Source organism: Equus asinus, chromosome 28 (assembly GCF_041296235.1).
Source record: "Equus asinus isolate D_3611 breed Donkey chromosome 28, EquAss-T2T_v2, whole genome shotgun sequence".
Classification (NCBI taxonomy): Eukaryota; Metazoa; Chordata; class Mammalia; order Perissodactyla; family Equidae; genus Equus; species Equus asinus.
The window spans coordinates 51,089,920-51,102,937 of record NC_091817.1 but is presented as its reverse complement, the minus strand read 5'-3'; positions in this window follow the sequence as shown (position 1 = coordinate 51,102,937).

The following is a 13,018-nucleotide window of genomic DNA, read 5'->3' as shown; positions in this document are numbered from 1 at the left end:
GCGGCCGCTGCTTTGTCATCGTCGGGCGGCCCCGCCCCGCGTGAGACCGCAGGTGAGGGCGGGGCCCGCGTGGGAGGGGCTGGGGGCGGAGCCGGGCTGGGGAGGGGAGGGAGGGTAGGGCTGACCAGAGCCGGGCGGGACGGGGGCGGGGCGCAGAGCTAGGCTTGGTAGTGGGACAGAATCGGGAGGAGAGGAGAGAGAAAGGGTGGGAGGGCTTGGGGGCACGCTGAGCTGGGCTCGGGGCTGGGGAGGTGGGGAGGGCTGGATGCGAAGGGTGGGAGGGTTGGGGGGCCACAGAGCCTGGCGGAGGGGGCGCAGAGCTGGGGGGGGGTCAGGGCGCTCCGAGGGAGGTGTGCAGAGAGACGCGGTTTTCCCAGCCCCGGCGCTCCGGGCAAACCCAGACGGCGGGCGCCCACGCCGGGCTCCCACACGCGTACTTAGGCCGCTTCCAGCACAAGACACGCTGCAGTGACTGCGGGGCCTCGGGCACGTTTGACACTGGAATGCGAGAGGGAGCCAGGAGGCCTGTGAATCATCCCCCCCACACGGACACACACACACACACACACACACGGATGATGCCCACAGTGGTCTCTGTGGAAGGCGAGCTGGCAAGGTGACCTCAAGAGATTACTATAGGGTGATGGCAGCAAGGGAGACCCTACGGTATGAAGCACTTAATAAATGACCCTTTCTAGTGGAGCCATATGCCTGCGTTAAATGCTTCTGTGTCTGCATGAAGAATGCACAGAGGCGCAGCTCGCTCCTCCACAGCGCCGCGGCCCCCAGGCAGCGTTATTCAGGCTGATCCGGAGACTTCTTGAGCCACAGTTGTACCAGGTCAGAACAACAGGGCCAAAATGCAGTCGGAAAATAACCACCAATAAAGCAATGGGTCCCAACCCTGGGTCCCCTGGGGAGCAAAGTGCAGATGCCTCGAGATTTCTCCACGGCTGGAGAGTCTGTGTCAGGACTGCGGTGAAACTCGGGACTCTAAAGTTCCCCAGTGATTCTGAACACCTGGGTATAGAAACCACAGCAGTTTCACCTCATTTAAAGGAGACTTGGGGAGGAGTGTAGGCTGTCACCTGGAATCCTGCTGTCAGATGATCCCATCTGGATTTTTAATCTTCAAACAAAAAGGAGTGTGATAAATACAAATTGTGCCCAAAGTTTTCATATTCAATAGCCGGGCAACTTTGAATTCTCCAAGCTTATGCAGGCAGAAATAACGAGAGCAGGGGCACTTTGTAGAAAGAAAATTGGACATGGGGGTGTGGGGAGATATGCTATCTCCTGAATAAATTGTGCAAAGAACCTGGGACTCAGGTTAATCTTCCTGTCTAATCTTTACCCCCTTGAGGTTATCAGAGAGGTAAGTGGAAATGTCAAGGTCTGCCTTACAACAGCAACAGCAAGAAACCTTCAGTGAGGACTCTTAGTATGTAGGAGCAATAACGTCTACACGGTGGCTTAAGGAAAGTCCCTGACTCACACACAATGCCCAGTGTATGTGATCTGGAGCACTGTCTTACCCCCACGCCGCGGAGAGGTGGTTCCCCAGGGGCCCACACAAGGGGTGGTTTCTGCTTTCAGATTCCATGAGAATAAAGGCTTCCATTGCCAACACCTCTGGCCGAGAAGGTCTCACCACCAACTCATCAGAAACTCGGGTCATTGTCCTCACGTTAGGCGGAGTCGCCCGTCCCCTCCTGGGTGTTGGGAGCATCCTCAGCAGTGAGTGGACAGAGCAGAAAGTGGCATGACCCTAATTGGAAGCTGGTTGGGTTGCAGCAAGAAGTACCTTCCCTTTTCTTCAAAGGGCCTCAAACTTCCCTAACTGTTCACATGGTTTTAGCATCTCATTGGATGAGCACTGTCCTGGGTGAGGACCTGGTGATGCCTCCCACCTGGCTGACCCAGTGGCCCTTGAGGTCACCTGTGTAAGGGTACAAACCCATTTCTGAGCCAGCATTGATCATCATTTTTTCAGGGATCCCTGCACACTTTCCAGGACATCAGCCAGCAAGATTTAGAACACTGGGGTGTTACTAAAAAATTTTGAAAGTTAGGTTTTACTTAGTTATCTCTTGGTCTCAGAGACTTTGCCCCCCTAGACCAAAATGCAGAGGTAGAAGCATTGGTCAGCTTTCTAGATGCTCCTAGAAACTGTTTCCCCACACAGTGAGACCTGCAAATGGATCTAAGGTTAGCAGCAAGCCCCACATTGCCTAAGGGTGGTGGTGGAAGCGAGAGGGGTTTCAGCCTTCCAGCCTGGGAGCCCTAGAGCGGCTTCTAAGCCAATAATGAGAACTGAAACATGAACCCACTAGAAGAGAAAACTGGCCAGCTTGGCCCATGGCTCCAGCAACTGGACAGCTAGGTTCTGATCTGGTTGGTGGGAGCTCTGGGTACAGTGACAAGCTCCACCTACTGGTCACCAGTCAGAGTCGAGAGAATCATTTGCTGCCTGTGCGGGAGCACCAAGCACTGCCCATACTTTTGATTAGAAAGTCTAGCCAATATATTAAATCAGATCAAGCCTTTCCCATAAGGACTCATGTGGGTAAACTGGCAGTCGCTTGGGCTACACGCACCAAGGGAAGAGCAGATACCGGCTTTTTACGCATGCGCAGAGCAAGCACCTCCTGGTTAAGACGGGAATTGGGGTCTGTCCCTGTTGAAATGGCACTAGGGTGAAAACATTCAGCTATTTGTCCACAGAGTATGCAACACACAGCATCAGAATCAAAAGTGCTAGTTCTTCCATAACTTAAACTTGCCACTTGGATTTTAGAAATAAAGCAGTGTATTTCCAACTGTTAGAAAAGAGACTCAGGGCCGGCCCGGTGGCGCAGCGGGTAAGTGCGCACATTCTGCTTCTCGGAGGCCCGGGGTTCTCCCGTTTGGATCCTGGGTGTGGACATGGCACCGCTTGGCAAGCCATGCTGTGGTAGGCATCCCACGTATAAAGTAGAGGAAGATGGGCATGGATGTGAGCTCAGGGCCAGTCTTCCTCAGCAAAAAGAGGACTGGTAGCAGATGTTAGCTTAGGGCTAATCTTCCTTAAAAAAAAAAGAGAGAGAGAGAGAGCTGAGACTCAAGGCAGAAATTGATCGAGTCAGTCTAACTCAGTTTGGAAAGCTTTGGATCAAGGTTATTTGTACAATTATGGGATCACCTGCAGCCTACTCCTAAAAACATGTTCTTTAAACTTCATTTCCAGTAAATTGGGAAGACCCAGGGAAGGGACATCATCAGCCACTGTGGGTGGTGTTTGGGGACAGAATAGAAATGTTTAGTGCAATGACTAATCCATCAGGGCTTGGAATTGAAGAATCACTTCTATCAAGTTATCCCAGTAGCAAAGATGTTTCCAAAATATTCAGCTATGGTGTAGGCTGCTCACATGTATTCGCTGAGCACTGGGAGTGATGTCTTATGCCTGGGGAAGACCAGTGAAACCCCAGCCAGGTCCCTCCTTCCCCTCCCCGGTTCTTAGGGGGAGACAGGCAGAAGGAAACACAGTTGCTGCAGGTGGGTGAGGGATACAGGTGCTTGATATGGTTCAGGAGCCCACCTGTAGGTTGTTTTCTCCCAAGCTCCGTGTCCGATGCTTTGAGGAAACTACAGATCATGTCCACACCACAGCAATACAATCAGAGGGGTGGGTGGCTCGTAACTGCAGTTGGCTAGATTATCAAGTTTTAGGGATCATACCTCTGAGCATCTTTGCAGACACAGAAGCTAGAGGATCCTAATTTTAGGCTCCTGGAGGCCAAAGGGAGACGTTGTGGCTGGACCCCCGGCGCACTGTGGATTACAGTTAGATGATCCCAGGAGAGAACATGCAGGGCTCCAGGGTCCAAGGTGGCATCGAGAAAACACTCTGAGTGTTTTGGGATAAGGTCAGAGTGAGTCAGGCACATGGGAAATTGGGTTTAAGACAATTTAAGGTCCAAGGCCGGCGACTCCCCTAGACACGGGCCAAGCCGCCTCACCTGTGGTGAGTTGGGTAAAGAGGTTCCGGCAACTCACGCTTTCGTTATTCCACTCCAGACTGAAAACAGGTCGGCTCCTCCCAACGGATCTGTGCACACCGAGTGCAGTGAGCGGCCAGGCCCCCTGCTGCCACGACACAGAGGCCCCTGAATGCCCTCTTTGTCATGCTCCTTGAAGCCAGGCAGAGCTCAGGGTTCCGGGAGGAAAAGCTGAAACTTGAGAGGCCATGGTTTTGTGCTTTAGATTTATTTTGGGATAATGATAAAGGCCATGAATCTCCAGGGATGCCAGATAGAGCCAGGCTGTTCTTGATCTCTGAAAGGGAGCCCAGGACAGCTCCGAGGGCGGCGCCCTGGGACTGGGTGTTGCTGTGAGATTTCTAGGCTGGTGATAGAGGAGACGTGGAGAGAGGAGGGACAGAGATCCAGAGTCCAGGACGGGACATCGAGGTCCCAGAGCTAAGCCAGAATGATGAAGGAAAACCCAGAAGGTGATGGAAAGGGGAGGGGACAGCATCCTGTGTGGACAGGACGAGGAGAGAGCCGCTGGAGGCCAGTGCTCACCCTGGAGCTCCAGACCAGACGCCGAGAAGACGCTGTGTGTGCTCCCCACTGGAGACGTTGGAGGCCGTTCGCAAAGTCTGAAGTTACTTATATTTTGAACAGGTGATGTAGGGTGGCTAAAAACGAGTCGAACACTTCCCAAATGTCTTATTCAGACCGTGGCTGCTGTATGAACCCCCTGGTGGTACCACAGCTTTCTCACAGCCTGAAGTGAAGGAAGCTTTACCCACAGCTGACATCCCATCTCAGTCGATGGGCTGGCCTCAAAGGCCTGAACTTTGTAAGATTATGGAAATAATGGCTGATTTGATGTTGTTTGATGTTCAAAGGAAGAAAAGATATAAACTGAGACATCTTCCCCCCGACACTGGCCCCAGAGACAGTCACTGTGCCTGGTTTTGCTTATCCCTCCGAGGTGTTGTGTGCCTTTAGCAGACACATCCCCTCTTTACACGGAGGGCAGCACATCATACACCCTGTCCATGCTCTGCTTTTTCACTCATCGGTGTGTAAGGAGCTTCTGCTTTCTTCTGTGCAGCTTCATATCCTACTGGGGGCATGTAGGTCATTCCCAGTCTCGAGTAAATAACGCTGTACGTTGCTAAGCTCCTGAGCATGGGATCCTGTTGGCTTAACCGCTGCTGTCGCAAGTGCCTCGACTGCAGGAGCACAGTGGATACTTGTCCTCTTATGTGTGTTTAGTGTAAATTCTCAGACATGGACTTGCAGGGTCAGAGGATGTAGGAACTTGTTATTTTAATAAGTATTCTCAAATCTCCCTCCACAGAGGCCATACCCACTCCTGCTTCCACTAGTAATGTTTGAGGGTCTCGACGTCCCCAAGCCCCAGTCCCAGAATGTGATCAAACTTTTGGATCTTTGACGGGTGAAAAATGGCTTAATTTTCATTTCTCTTATCAGAATGAAGTTGAACTACAGATTCTGTTTAAAAATTACTTAAATCAACAAGTATTTATCGATCCATTTCTAAGTGGTAGACAGTGTTCTAATTGACAGGGATATGGCAGTGAATAAAATAGACCCAATCCCTACCTTGTCAGAAAAGCAACAATACATTTGGAGTGACAACCCTGACCATTTGGGTAAAATTAATTTTATCCTAAACATTGCACTTGAATTTTACAGATCCTCAAAATTCTTTATTTTATGTTCCTGGAGCAACGGCTCTTACACGTTGTCAGGCATCAGAATCCCCGGGCAGTCTTGTTAAGATCTAGATGTCTAGAACCCCTCCCAGACTTTCTGGTTCATTAGGTCTGAGGTGGGGCCCAAGAATTTGCATAACTAATGGTACTTGGGCGATGCTGAGGCTGCTGCAGGACACTCCGGGAATCACGGGCTGTAGTCACCTTACTCTGTGCCCTCACCTGAAGGGAACGTGTTCTGCAACAGAACCATTTCCCTCCTTTTCTGGGATGTTGAAAATCGACAAGTACAAACTACCCCATGGAATCTCTTACTAGAGAAGAACTGTCCATTCACACATTCTCAACACCAGTTCATGTTTAGAAATCCCTCCGGGGAGTCACAAGGTGATTTTTTCTGAAGTTTTATGATCTTCCTTATATTTATTTGAATCAGTTGAAAGATAATTTTTTGTAAAGATTGGCACCTGAGCTAACAGCTATTGCCAATCTTCTTTTTTTTTTCTGCTTTTTCTCCCCAAAGCCCCCCCAGTACATAGTTGCATATTCTAGTTTTTGGTCCTTCTGGTTGTGCTATGTGGGACGCCACCTCAGTATGGCCTGATGAGAGATGCCATGTCCACACCCAGGATCCGAACCAGTGAAACCCTGGGCCGCCGCAGCAGAGCGCTCAAACTTAACCACTCAGCCACGGGGCCAGCCCCGGAAAGTTAAATTTTTAATGGAAGTGTAAAGACAATAAAATTTGTCCATTTTAATGTGCACTTTTATGATTTTTGACAAACACAGTCGTGTAACCACTACCACAATTAATTTGTTCCATCACTCTTATAACAGTACACTCCAAGTTCCTGTCTCCCATCCCTTGTGCTAGTGCTGGCATGCTTTTATTTCTGCATATGCAATAAACCTACAAAGCAGTGCAACTATTTTTGCTTTAGACAGACTATTATCTCTTAAAGTGATTTTATAATTACCTTCATTTTATCCATTTCTGGAGATCTCATTTTTTTGTGTGTAGATCCAAGTTTCTGTCTGATACATTCCTTCTGCCTGAAGAGCTAGATTTTTTGAACATTTCTTGCAGTGTGGGTCTACTGGTAATGAATTGTGAGCTTTTGCATGTCTGAAAAAGTCTTGAGTTTGCTTTTATTTTTTGAAAGATATCTTTGCTAGGTATAGAAATCAGGGTTGATGTTTTTCCCCAACACATTGAACATGTCCCTGCGTCCTCTTCTGCTGCGTGTTTCCAGCGATGACCCTGCTGTCAGTCTTCTCTTGGTTACTCTCCATTTAAAGCACCTTTCTTCTCTGGCTGCCTGCATGCTTTTCTGTCTCTTTCTCTTTGGTTTCAGTAGTTTGAATATGTGTGTGTGTGTGGGGGGGGTGTTTGATTCCATATTTATCCCGTTTTGTGTCCTCAGAGATTATTGGAGCTGGAATTTGCTGTTTTTCATTATTTTCGGAAAATTCTTGGCCGTTATCTCTTCGGATCTTTTTTCTGCACTATTTTCTCCTTTTTCTTCCTTTGGGGGTTCTATTACATGTGTGTTACACCATTTGATACTATCCCACAGCTCCTGGATGCTTCTTTTTTGTTTTCTAAACTTTTCTTCCTCTTTGCTTTTCAGTTTGGGTAATTCCTGTCTTCCCTCAGCTCTGTCGAGCCTGCTGATGGCCCCATTGAAGCCATTCTTTATCTCTGTGCCATGTTCTTTATGTCTTTCATAGTTTTCCTCCATCTGCTGAATTTCCTCATCTCTTCATACATGTTGTTCACCTTTTCCATCAGAGACTTTAGCACATTAATTAGTTATTTTAAATTCCCTGATAATTCCAACGTCTGGGTCTGGTTCTGTTACTTGCCTTGTCTAAGAGTGATTGACTTTTTTTCTCACTTTTTTTGTCTGTCTCATAATTTTTCATTGAATGCCAAGCACTTTGTGCAGGCCGGGAGAGTCTGAAGTCAACAGTGTTTATGCCTCATCTTCTGCTCTGTCATTAGTGGGGGAGGTTGAGTCAATCTAGTCAGAAGTTGAGCTGGATTTGGGTTTCAGTCTTGCTGTGGTTGCCTTCTGTACACCATCTGCAAATTCCTCCAGCATCACCTTGTGCCTGTGGGGGGGACTGGCTTGCCTCAGGGATTTTCTCAGTGCACATGCTCACTCTCAGCTTACAGCCTTCCTTGGAAATCTCTCTCCACACTTTCACTTCAGCTCCCACGGTAGCTGCTGTTGCTCTCACTAGGTACTTGTTAGCTTGGTGGTGGTGGGAGGGGGTGTTTCCTGTTGTCCTAATTCAGCCTCAGTCTTAGACAAACTCTTTGTTCTGGATCTTGGGGGTGGAGCTCTCTCAGTGGTCCTCCTTTTGGCAGCCAAACTTGCATCTTGGCAGCCTTGCATCTTTGGTGGTTCTTGTATGGAGAGAGTTTCTGGCCCTGGTGGTAGGAGACCCCAAATGGTCTGGGCACAGTGTGGGTGTCCTCTCATCCCCCAGGGGACAGCGTTTTTTCCTGTAACCGCCTAGTACAATGGGTTTGCACCTTCACTCCGAGGGCAGCAGGGTCCCCCCACCCTCAGTGTCTTAAGGCTTTTGCTTCACAGGAGAGAAGGGTCCCAGTGGGCTTCATGACTTTCTGGTGGAGGGGACTGCTCCCCTTCTGCAGGTGTGAGTTCTGTGGGAGACCTTCTCAGGCGCTCCTGTCATGGCCTTTCTCATGAGCTCCTAGTGGAGGTGTGCCTCTGAAGCTCCCAGGGATTCTGTATGCCCACCTTAGGCCACACCTGGCCTTTAGCAATTTGTGAAGACCACGCGGAGCTGCAGGTGGGCCAGTGCTTCCTACCCCACTTCTTGGAGGCATTGTCTTTCCGTAGATGTTAGGCTATTCGCTTTTAAGGGATTCAGGCAAAGATGTTATTTTGCATTTTCTCTGTTCTTCTCTTGTTTTTACGGAGGAGCTACGCTCTTTCCAGCTTTCCACATCCTAGATGCAAGTGAAACTCACAAGGTGATTGCAAGTGAAACAAAGACAAATTTTTTTTTCCATGTTTCATTTGGATATTTTTTTATTAAGATTATGACAGTTTACAACCTTGTGAAATTTCAGTTGTACATTATTGTTAGTCGTGTTGTAGGTATACCACTTCACCATTTGTGCCCTCCCCCCATCTCCCCCTTTCCCCTGGTAACCACCGATCAGTTCTCCTTGTCTATATGTTAACTTCCACCTATGAGTGGAGTCATACAGAGTTCGTCTTTCTCTGTCTGGCTTATTTTGCTTAACATAATACCCTCAAGGTCCATCCATGTTGCTGCGAATGGGATGATTTTGTCCTTTTTTATGGCTGAGTAGTATTCCAAAACAAAGACAAATTTTTAACACATTTCTTTAAATTGCTGGCATTTATGATCCATGAGAATATTGGCTTTCTGTTTATATTGGTATATAAAGTTTTCTTTTAGATTTTGGTTTTTAAGAAGTGAGTTAATTTAAAGAGAAATAGTCCCTAAATAATGCCGACTCTCAGTGGACATTGGGAAGGCGCATGAATGACTGATGTTCTGGAAATCCTGACTTACAGCCTGTTTCCACCAGAAGGGCTCACCCAGCACGGGGTCACTTGGGTGCATCACAGTGACATGTTTGGTGTGCTTCAAATAATTGGGTATCCTCTCTTCATCTTTTTTTTGAGCAGAAGGATTAAGGATTGCAATAATGGATAATGAGGGATAGCTCTGGGTGTGTGTGTGTTTGTGTGCATGTGCACGTCCCTCTCCTATAACCAACTGCCCATTGGCAGCTCCATCTTGAATTTGACACGCCCAGATTCAAACCCTGGTCTTCTCCTGTTCTTGTCTCTCAAGTCCCCTTTCCAGTGTCTTCTCCTCTCAGTTGATGGCATCTCCACCCTTCCAATGGGATAGGTTCAAAAACTCTGGACTTCTTTGTCACCTGGCACACAAGCCTTCAAAGTAGGAACAGATCTGACCACTTATCTCCATCTGCATGACCACCACTCTGGTCCAAACCCCTATCCTGTGCCTAATAATCATCAGAGTCTATTTGACTGGCCTCTATGTCCTGACTTTGCCTCCTTACAATCGCTTACATTCAACAAGCTGCATCACTCAGGGCATGCACCCCGCAGTGGCCCCATTCATGTGGCATGGAAGCCAAGGTCTTCTCAATGCTTATAAGGCACAGGTGGATGCTGGCCTTCCTTCCTGCTTCCCACCCCGTATCTTAATAGCCAGACCCTCTTTATTTTTCTCATAGCACTCTCCATATGTCATCTGACATATTTTCTTCTTACTCATTGTCTCTCTCCTCCCACTACACTGTAAACCTGCCGAGGGCAGGAACTTTTGCCTGCTTTTTTCACTGGTGCATCGCCAGGACCTAGAGCAGGGATTGCACCTAAGAGGAGTCATTCACAAGGTGCCGAATGAGCATAAGGTGCATTTGCGTGTGCAACTGTTCCCATGTGCATTTGACCTACCATGTGGTTAATGCTTTAAAATATTCACAATAACTTCACAGCTATCCTTTCATTTTATTCTCACAGCAGCCCTGTGAGGAGGAAGAATATGTATTATAATTTATCTATTTGATAAGTGAAGAAGTGAGGTACAGACTGACCACATGACCCTTTGTGAATTCACAGCAGAGCCAGGATGGGGTCTAGTTTTCCTGATTCCTGGTAGAAGGATCTTTCATGAGACTAGGGGTCAGGAAACCGTGGGCCATGGCCACATCTCGCCTACTGCCTGTTTTGTAAACAAATTTTACTGGAACACAGCCACACTCACTCATTTGCGTATTATCTGTGACTGTTTCACACTGCTGGAGCAGAGTGGAGGAGCTGTGACAGGCTGTATGCGTCACACGCCTGAACTGTCTACCCTCTGGCCCTTTAGAGAAAAGAGTGCTGACCCTGTGCTGGGACAGCAGCCTCCGCACGTGGCCACAGACTCCTCGAGGTGCTGAGACCCACCCAGGACATCTGTCATGTCAAAGTCATTTTCACGATAATACTGTGTTGTTGTCCTTTTCACTATGTTAACATTACAGAGCAATGGTGGGGCATTAACTTCCCAGGGCCGCTAAAACAAATGAGCACAAACTTGGTGGCTTGAAACAACAGACATTATTCTCTCCTGGTTCTGAAGGTCAGAAGGCTGGAATCCAGGTGTCGCAGGACCACACTCCCTCTAGAGGAGGCTCCTTCCTGCCTCTGCCAGCCTCTGGAAATTCCTTGGCGTGGGACTGCATGGCTCCAGTCTGTCTCCATCATCACATGGTCCCTTCTCTTCTGTGTCATCTTCTATTCCATCTCTTATGAGGACACTTGTCATTGGATTTAGGGCCCATCTAGATCATCCATGATGATCTCAAGAGCCTTAGCTAACTGCATCTGCAAAGACCCTGTTTCCAAATAAGGTCGCCTTCACACGTTCCGGGTTAGCACGTGAACGTGTCTTTTGGGGGCCCCCATTCAACCCTATAGTGGGTACAGCTGCTGGTGCCTTAGTGTGGATCAGGGCTGTGCCCCCAAACTGTCTCAGTAATTGTTGTGTTCCTCACCACCATGCGCTCAAAGTAAAGAAAGAAACGAGAGAAAAAGACGGAAAAGCCAATCTACTCAAGAGTTTCCTGGATGAACCAATAAAAAAACATTACTTTTATCAAACCTTGACCCTTGAATCTCTTGAATACACATATTTTTAATATTCTGTATCCTTGAATCCCAGGATTTTGTGAGGGAGTCTGCGACCCCATGACTAAGGGCCTCAGCAGGGAAAACAAGAGACTGGGTTTGTGACGCGGCACTTCTCAAACTGCATGCCTGAGTTCTCACTAGGAAGTATCCTGTACGGCCAAAAAGTAAAACGCAAATATTAATGTGTGTGTGTGGTCTTGAGCCAGCAATTTCACTACTTGGAATTTATTGTAAGGAGATAAAGACAGATCTGCAGTCCTCAAGGAAGGACTAACATTTTACAAGAGGCTCGCTTCCCAAGGAAAATAAAAAGGGATCCGACTGACATTCCGGCACTAAGGGTCGGCTGCATCACCTTGGGCATCGCCTTACAATACCATGAAGCAATTGAAAAGGAGTTAAGAGGATGTGATAACTCCATTGCCAGGGATAGCCATGAATTATTGTGGGTGAAACACAGACTATAAAGCAGCAGTTAAAAAAAGAGTGTTTGCAAAGGAGAAAGCCTGAAAGATGGACAGTAAAATACTGCCGGGGTCTTTGGGTGTGATTGTGGGAATATCAGTACTTTTCTGTACCTTTAACTTTATTTGTCAATAAGCATGTGTCACTACTTTTGTAATGGAGGAAACGTCCTTTCCATGTTTGAAACAAGGATCTCGCATCTCCTTGCTGTGCTGCACCTGAGAAGACGCAGGTGTGGAGCAAGAACAGGGCACTGTGGGGTCAGAGTTTGAGTGCTCTGGATTTATGTTGAGAGGTGGGGGGGTTCCACCTTCCCGGCTGCTGTGAGTGAGGCTCAGACTTACAGCCAGACCTTCCCATTTCCAGGCAGCACTTCTGATAACCGAGGTGGGCTGTGACCCCATCCTCAACACAGGGCCTGATGCAGCATTCGGTGTTGCTGCTAAACTCTGTGTCTTTGAAGTGCAAAATGGTCCCTTGGCTACCAGCAACAACAGTCCTACCTTCTGGGCGAGGTGGGTAGCACTGGTCCCTCTAAAAGTTCAAGGTCAAGCGGGGCTTCCTTTCTCTCTCACACACAGCTGCTTCTGTAGGACTCAGAAAAGGAAGGGAGAGAAGAACAAGCTCTCCCTCCGTGGCTCACTTCCCATTTGGTTAGCTTTATTCAGAGCAAGGCACCCACCTTGGCCATTTCAAGCCTTTCCTGGGCTCTCTGCCTCCTTTCGCAGACAGTTTCTGAGCATCTGTCTGTCGAGCAGTTGGTTTTGGGGAATCCAGCATTTCTGTGTTACTGCCTTGCTGCTAATTCAGGTCCCCTGTCCTCCTGTTTGCTGCTGCCATTGATGAATACTTTTGCTGAGAGGAGGAGAGAACAGCAGGATTTAGCTGAAACGGTGTGTATGTGTACAGACATGCCAAGCTCTGTGGTGTGGCTTTCTCTAGTTGAGCTGCGTGGATTTCAGCACAGACTCTCCCAATTCCCAGCTCCATCTCCCCTCTCATCTGTCGTACTCCAGGAATTTGGAGCAACGCAGCTCCTGAATGTGGCTGTGACGTGGGACCCACCCACACCATTCCTAGAGACGGATCCTTCTAGGAAGAA